The sequence below is a fragment of the Ostrea edulis genome, chromosome 7 (genome assembly GCF_947568905.1).
Source record: "Ostrea edulis chromosome 7, xbOstEdul1.1, whole genome shotgun sequence".
In the NCBI taxonomy this organism is placed as follows: domain Eukaryota; kingdom Metazoa; phylum Mollusca; class Bivalvia; order Ostreida; family Ostreidae; genus Ostrea; species Ostrea edulis.
Window position 1 is genome coordinate 31937618 of NC_079170.1, and position 7367 is coordinate 31944984.

General features: G+C 35.1%; 1 long non-coding RNA gene across 1 annotated transcript; it reads left to right on the forward strand.

The window, feature by feature from the left end:
• Positions 1 to 1839: 1839 nt before the first annotated feature.
• On the forward strand, positions 1840 to 4858 carry LOC130048021 (uncharacterized). The gene is made up of 2 exons (XR_008796857.1): positions 1840 to 3028; positions 4818 to 4858. It is a non-coding gene; the product is annotated as an uncharacterized LOC130048021 (long non-coding RNA).
• Positions 4859 to 7367: the final 2509 nt, after the last annotated feature.

Consider the following 7367-nt stretch of genomic DNA (forward strand, 5'->3'; position numbering starts at 1 on the left):
TTTCTCACAAGTAGACTTGACACAAGGAGAGTTTATTTGCTTAAAAATCCGTATTGTACATGTATTTTGTGTAGAGTTTATTCAAACCTTTGTATTGAAATTCATGGCCCGTCTGTTCTGGTGTCCTATTTAACGACTCCGATATTTCCCATACGAGAAAATATAAAACATTGAGTTGATGAGAAAACATCAAATCCTCAAGGTCAGACACAAACTGGTCTGTAAACATATCTAAGGAACTTAATATACTTGTATTACTTCATATGAATTTTTATTCCTTACAATGAACGTTATTATAGTCTTACACGAAATAGAACAAAGGTAACCCGTCCTAACTCCATCATACGTGCATATATAACTGCGCACATCAATTCATTCTGTGTGGGATCCGGGTTAGAATAGGTCATCAATACCCTTTGCTTGTCGTAAGAGGCGACAAAATCGGGCGGTCCTTCCGATGAGACCCAAAGAAACCGAGGTCCCGTGTCACAACAGGTGTGGCACGATGAAAATCCCTCCCTGCTCAAAGACCCTAATCGCCGAGCATAGGCCTACATTTTGCATCCCGTCATTGGCAATTATGACGTCCCCATATGAGTGAAAAATTCTCGACCGGGATATCAAACAGTACACAACCAACCAACCAACCAGCACTTTATTTTAATGTGGGGAAAAGGTTGAAATATGTAAATTTGTTAAAAACGTTTCAGGCACCATTTAGCATAACGGACCGGGTATGTCATGTGTACCTGTAAACGAATATACATAAAAGGAATTTTACTTAAGTTTTCTTTCGATCTGTCTGTACCACTGTCTGTTTGTTTAAAAAGCGCATTACCTGCCACTATCCCTCAAGTGAGTTTTTCTTCTCCCTAATCTTTAGATTACACGCGTACTTTTAAAGCAATCCATCATTTTCTACATTCACAAACTGTAAGTCTTCTGTACTTTTATCATAGATCTATCGACAAAATAAACAATAAATATTCAAATTGGATTTGTTTACCTTGAGACGGTGCGAGGGTGTTTGTACTACAATGACGTCATAATCGTCAATGACACGTGTACAAAATTATTGTACTTTTGTACTAGCGCCAGCTGTTCATCTGATTAACATTGTCAGTCGAAAAAATCAAAGAAACCTCCGCATATTTTACTATCGTTTATGCGCGTTTTGATTATCGCTGGTGAGTTTGAGTGCAAAAGACACAGCGTGCACAACAAGGGAAAGTTGATACATATATCTATATATTTTCTTGCCCAAAGGAATAACAGCATTAGTTGTAAAATCAGCAATATCTTGTGAGTGGGCTGACAGCAGCGGAGGGGGAAATCGGAATTTACAAGGCATCTCATCGGTCATGCTCACCCATTAATGTGCAGTTATTATTACCACGCATAATGAAGTCGGACAGCAGGAAAGAGCAATGAATATATGTGGAAAATCTCACAATTACCTATTTTTAAACATAAAAAAGATACGTTTGCAAGCCATACATTCACTGTTTGTCGTTAATGGTCGGTGGATGCTGGGTTTGATTTTTAGGTGTACATTCCAATCTGCTATGATTGCATACACGTCATTCTAATACACAAAACCTCAAGGTCAAACTAAAACCAAAGTCCTTCATTCACTTAAAATCCTATAAATTACACAAGGTCTACAAAACATGCAGAGAGAGAGAGAGAGAGAGAGAGAGAGAGAGAGAGAGAGAGAGAGAGAGAGAGAGAGAGATGAAGGGAGGTAACGTGAGTACCGTGTCATATATCTTAATTTAAAATAAATGGAACAGATTTTGTATTGTTTTAAAACATCAGAAATGGGCAATAAGTTATAAAATTTCGTTATAGTTCGTTACCAAAGATCTAAACCGGAAACTGGACCGTTACCCATCCACGTTTTATTACTACATCTGTCTATTACAATTTACATTATTTAATTTAAACAGTATTTTATTATGAAAATCCACAATAGGATTGGACAGCAGGCACTGCCTATATAGGTCCTCTCCGTACATACTCCGTAGTGTACAATTTTCTGGGACTACTTTCCCTACAAATAAAGACACTATCGCAGGCTTTTCGAACTTCTACAGAAAAGCGCAGCAAGTATATTGGAGATGTAGCGTAACGGATTATAGTGAGGTGACCGGAGCTTGTTTTATTGTAAACCCCGTACAATAGATCCCCCATCATCAGTCCAGGAAGTGGTTGTGTTTGTTTGCTGGCCTGTTGTGTACGTGATCTGCCTTCTGAATGAGCGCTATTTGTCTAGTTAATGGACACTTGACATAGAAACTCCGAAACAGAATCCGCATTGTCATGCAGTTAATTAAGGGAATCTAGGACTTTGAAGTCACACGTTCCAAAATATGAACACAGATTATGAAAAACCAAAAAATAATGAAATTTTAAAATACAGGGATGAGTATTTTGTCAACGAAACGCCCAACGTGCGTTGATGCACAGAGTGTCTTAATGATCAATATATGCAAATCAGCATTGTGGGAGTTTTATCATGAATAAATCAAAATCCTGTTCATCCTTTGAAATCAAAAGCTATATGTGTTGTACTCATTGAAAACGAGCCGCTTTTTCTATTAAGATTTTGAATAATTTGTGTGTGCGCAAGTACTTCATATTAGTTGCTGTAACCTAGCTTTTCTGTACCAGACAAACCGACACAGGAATGTTGGGTAATTTAACGCGCCTTCTATCATGACGGAACACCTTTTCCTGTCCTGAAATAAAAATGATAATTGAATTATGATGTGAATCATATAGGACTCCAAAAGTCGAGTCTCTAGACGGAGGAAACGCTCAAAACACATAATCAAAATAGACCCGAGGGTTTGATAAAAATGTGTTTTTATTAACGAATTATGACTTTTATATAGAAAATTCAGAATGACGCTTGACGTAAAATGGATAGGATTTCGTGAAAAATGCTGTTTATTGCCTTCTCTCGTGTGCGTTTTATTTCTGTATAGTGTTAAAAAGGTTCACCATACTTCAAATCCTCAAAAACGTAAGTTGAACATTTCTATATACAATGTATAAGGTTTGGTTTGCAAGTACGTCACGACAGGTCAAAAGGTCATTCCAATATTGCATCCGTTGCTTGTACTTTACCTTTGCATTACAATGTAGTAAGATATATATACATGTATGTATGAAAGTTTATATGCAAACTAAAACTGTACAGATCAGATCAGGCTTTGACGTAGTTAGGAATGGATCAGGTTGCTATATTTATGACTGAAGTCAATTTCACACGATTTTTCGTTGCGATACACGACACTGTCCATTTGTAAAGCTATAACGTGGGGCATCCATCGCGTCTTATTACCGAAAATGTGTAAATTGTCATTAGGACTACTGTGCAGTGGTGTCGATATTCACAGTCTTCTGTAGGTGTTCACGCTTTATTTTATCAAGTGAACTCTTTTGCTTAGATGGTCGATAAAGTCGTGAGATGATGATTTTCCCTTATTCACCTTAAGACATCTGCCGAATGGGCCTCTGACGTTCGTACATTTTCAAATAGGTCTGAAATTTTATGAATGAATTGTGATAAACAAACAACACTCCTACCTCGATATCCCCTATCAATTTCAACAAGCAAAATCAATTTTATCTGCGAGATGCACGGTGCGGTACATGTAACATGCTGTACATTTAACTCAATCCTGTTGGCAAAACAACATTTTGCGATAAGATGTCACAGTTTATTATTTTAATGACTTCGGAATTTGTTTCTGTTCTGAAAGCTTCCCATTGGGTTAGCGTTAGAAATGAAAGATTGGTTTAGAAATCAATCTGAATAGGCAGTAAAACAATGACTTGACGATGGAAAGCACGTTACGTTTTAATGCGTAGAGGTTTCAAAGAATAAAGATATAAAATAGAATTAAAATACAGAATAAATTTTTTTTTAAAATATATAAGATAAAAGAGAATAGAATGATCGATTGATTGTATATTGTTTAAAGTACCACTCGAGAATTTTTCTCTCATATGAAGATGTCACCATTATCGGTGAAGGGCTGCAAAATTTAGGCCTATGCTCGGCGCTTACAGCCTTTGAGCAGGGATGGATTTTTATCGTGCCATACCTGTTGTTGTGACACGGGGCCTCGGTTTTTACGGTCTCATTCGAAGGACTGCCCTATTTCGTAGCCTATCACGACAAGTAGGGAGTACTGAGGACCTATTCTAACCCGGATCCCCACACACAGGAATAGAATGAAATAAACAGAATAGAATAAAAGAATGAAATAGAATATGATATGTGCTGTCGCGATAAGCGAATCGAATTGGTACGACTTGCTATTTTTGGTTACCTTTATGTTACGTCATGATGCAGACGCGTCGACAGTCTCCGTCTGATTTTTTATCTTAATCTCAGGAAATTACAGTGTAAGTAATTTTGTATGTATGCAGAAACTTTCTAATGAATATGTAGAATATTCTGTTCAATGCATAAGTTAGGAGATAAATGCTTTGTTGTTTTGTTAACTGTACAATCAGTAAGCCACATGTAGATGTATGGCGCGTCGTTCGTTGTCTTCTCTAAGCGTCTGTGTTTTATGAGTGTATATTTAGTGAATAGTTAATATTATTGAATATCATTATACTTGATAATTGTTTAAGCGAAATAACTAAAGACATTTGATAGGAATCAGATATTTTATTGCATAAGTTTCTTACTCTTAAGATGCTGTTCAAATTTCAAAACTACGGAACGCAATTCGTGACATCAAAATGATTTCTGTATTCAAATGCTGTACTTATGATTGTTACAATTTGTATTTCAGTCTTTTACCATACATTGACACGGAATAAATCTGGACCTTGTTTTGGTTAACTTTCTGTCAGTTTATTACACGCCCAGGGTGTACAATAATTCGTGACAGAACATGATACTAACAGAATAGAATTAAAAAATGAAATAAAAGAACATTAAAATAATAGAATAGAACAGATTATAACTGAATAGAAGAGCTTCTTTGACCAACTTTTCATTCTTGATTCCGTGACGTCATTTCCTTCCTGGAAAGACTGATACGATGTATATTGTATGACAAAAGTTTACTGATTGTGAACATATGTGAAGTGATAGAACACTGATGTAAAGAAGACAAGTTCCAAATATGTATGGGTATCTATATGTATTTTGTCACATGATCAAATACCTCCATTTGATAACATGTGCCTATATCTATATACATAATGTAACATACCGATTTCATAAACTGTGTTTACAATTTAAAAGCCTAAATTTGCTTTTCAGACCTTTTGATTCATTGGGGGGGGGGGGGGGCGTTGAAATTAGTTTATTCCACCTCTATATAGACATGAAATGGTTATTATCTTCATAGGAAAATTGTGAATACGTAACAAAATGCAGAAAATTGAAGAAGCCTTAAGGTAACTCCATACTCGCAGTGTTATCTGATACAAGTTTAAATTGTGTATTTATTCCATTCATTAGAGTTAAAACAAACAAATTATCAAATAAAATACATAGGTCATCACACTTTTTAAGATGTGAGACGTACATAATCAGAATCATATATCACCGTCATAAAATTCCAATTTTCATTAAACAGCGTTATCAAAATCTCATAAAAGCTGGTTATGACGATATAGTAGCATTCATAACAATTTCATGAAACTGTATCTTCACAAAAATATACAAAATGTATGTAAAAAATAAAGGAAATCATCGCATAATAGACTTGATAAAGAAATCAATAGAAACAGAGTTATTGCCCTTGGATTCAAAATTTTGAAACGTATCATTGATTATTCATCTATAACTTAGACTTTTGAAATATTTTATTTTTAACAAGATTTTTAACAATAACTATAGGAAAAGACTCCAACAAAATTTATGTTCCTATCATGCATAAATCTAAATAAATCATTGATTTTGCAAAATCTGATGACATCACAGGAGGGTGGAATTACTTTAAGAGATTTTTTCGGTATATCTTGCATGTTACATTATTATATAAATACCAGTGTTATGATTGTTTAGTATGGTATTGTGACGCCAACATGATGTTTATTCGCCACATAATACACACCAGGGCCCCATTTTACGAAAAGGTTTAGACTCAGGATTTAAATGACTGTTTTTTCAATCTATCTAATACTGCACCATTTTGAGATTCAAAACGGAAAATCTAGAGAGCATCTAGGAAATAAGTACATTTATAAAGTTTTTTCGCAGCAAAACATTGTTGGATTGTGAGTATTTACTCAGGGATGATTTTTCGCATATTTTCTTTTGATACAGTTATTGAACAACTGGGGGAACAGGCGCTTTTTTCGCGCCATATGACGACAGCGGATTTATATGATATATAAATTACATCAGATCAAAACGTAGCAAGGTTTCAGTGTGCTGTTCCTTTTAGGCTGTCAAGGTGCATAATTATGAATCAGTGAAATCATTTAATATATAGTCGGCTTCAATATGATTTCAAACGGGAGTCATTGTGAAAAATATGAAAGCCTAAGAAGAAATTTTAAGTTATTTCATCTATGCCCACGGTCGAGTACATTGTGTAATAATTATGCAGTCACACTCAAGACATTTCATTACTAAACAGAATGCAGATATATGTATGGTACAACCATTGCCAAGACATTAAGGCGATTTGTAAACAGAATTCATCATTATTTATGAATGACGTAATCGATGGCCAGATAACATAAATATGCGGCGGCTGTTGATTGGCGAATCTCAGACAGAATATCATTTCAGCTTCATCATTCAGTTTAATTTTTCATAATGTCGACCTGGTTTTTAATTCGCTGTGCAGGAAACTGAGATGAAATCTGAGAAATAAATTGAATAATGACGATACAAGTGACATGCAGTCGCGTCAGGAATCTGCGCTTTGATTGGCCCAATTTATGTTGAATGAACGTCAAGAGGGTTTTTTTTAAAATTGAAAATTCTCTTTCAAGTGTCAACTGGAAAACAATGAAGAATGTTTAAAGCATCGGACGGGGAATTATCATTGTATTGGTTTTGACTAATGAGCACGAAAAAACCCACATTCTTTTAGATAAAGAAAGTGTTCAGCATCATCTACTAAATATTTGAAACCATGACATTGCAAATCGTGCAGTCTGAAAAATACATCGATAAATTGACCTCAAACAAGATCATCTTCAGAACTATAAATTTTGTATGCTTCAATCCGCAAAAGAAAATCTGATATAGTGTAAAATATGGCGTTTGTTCTGCGTGCAAGTCTCCTAATGGTGTCTCCGACATTAATGAAATAAAAGCTCTTACAGCGAGGATGTGTTTAAAAATCACTAAAACATATTTGCTTGCTCATTTTCGT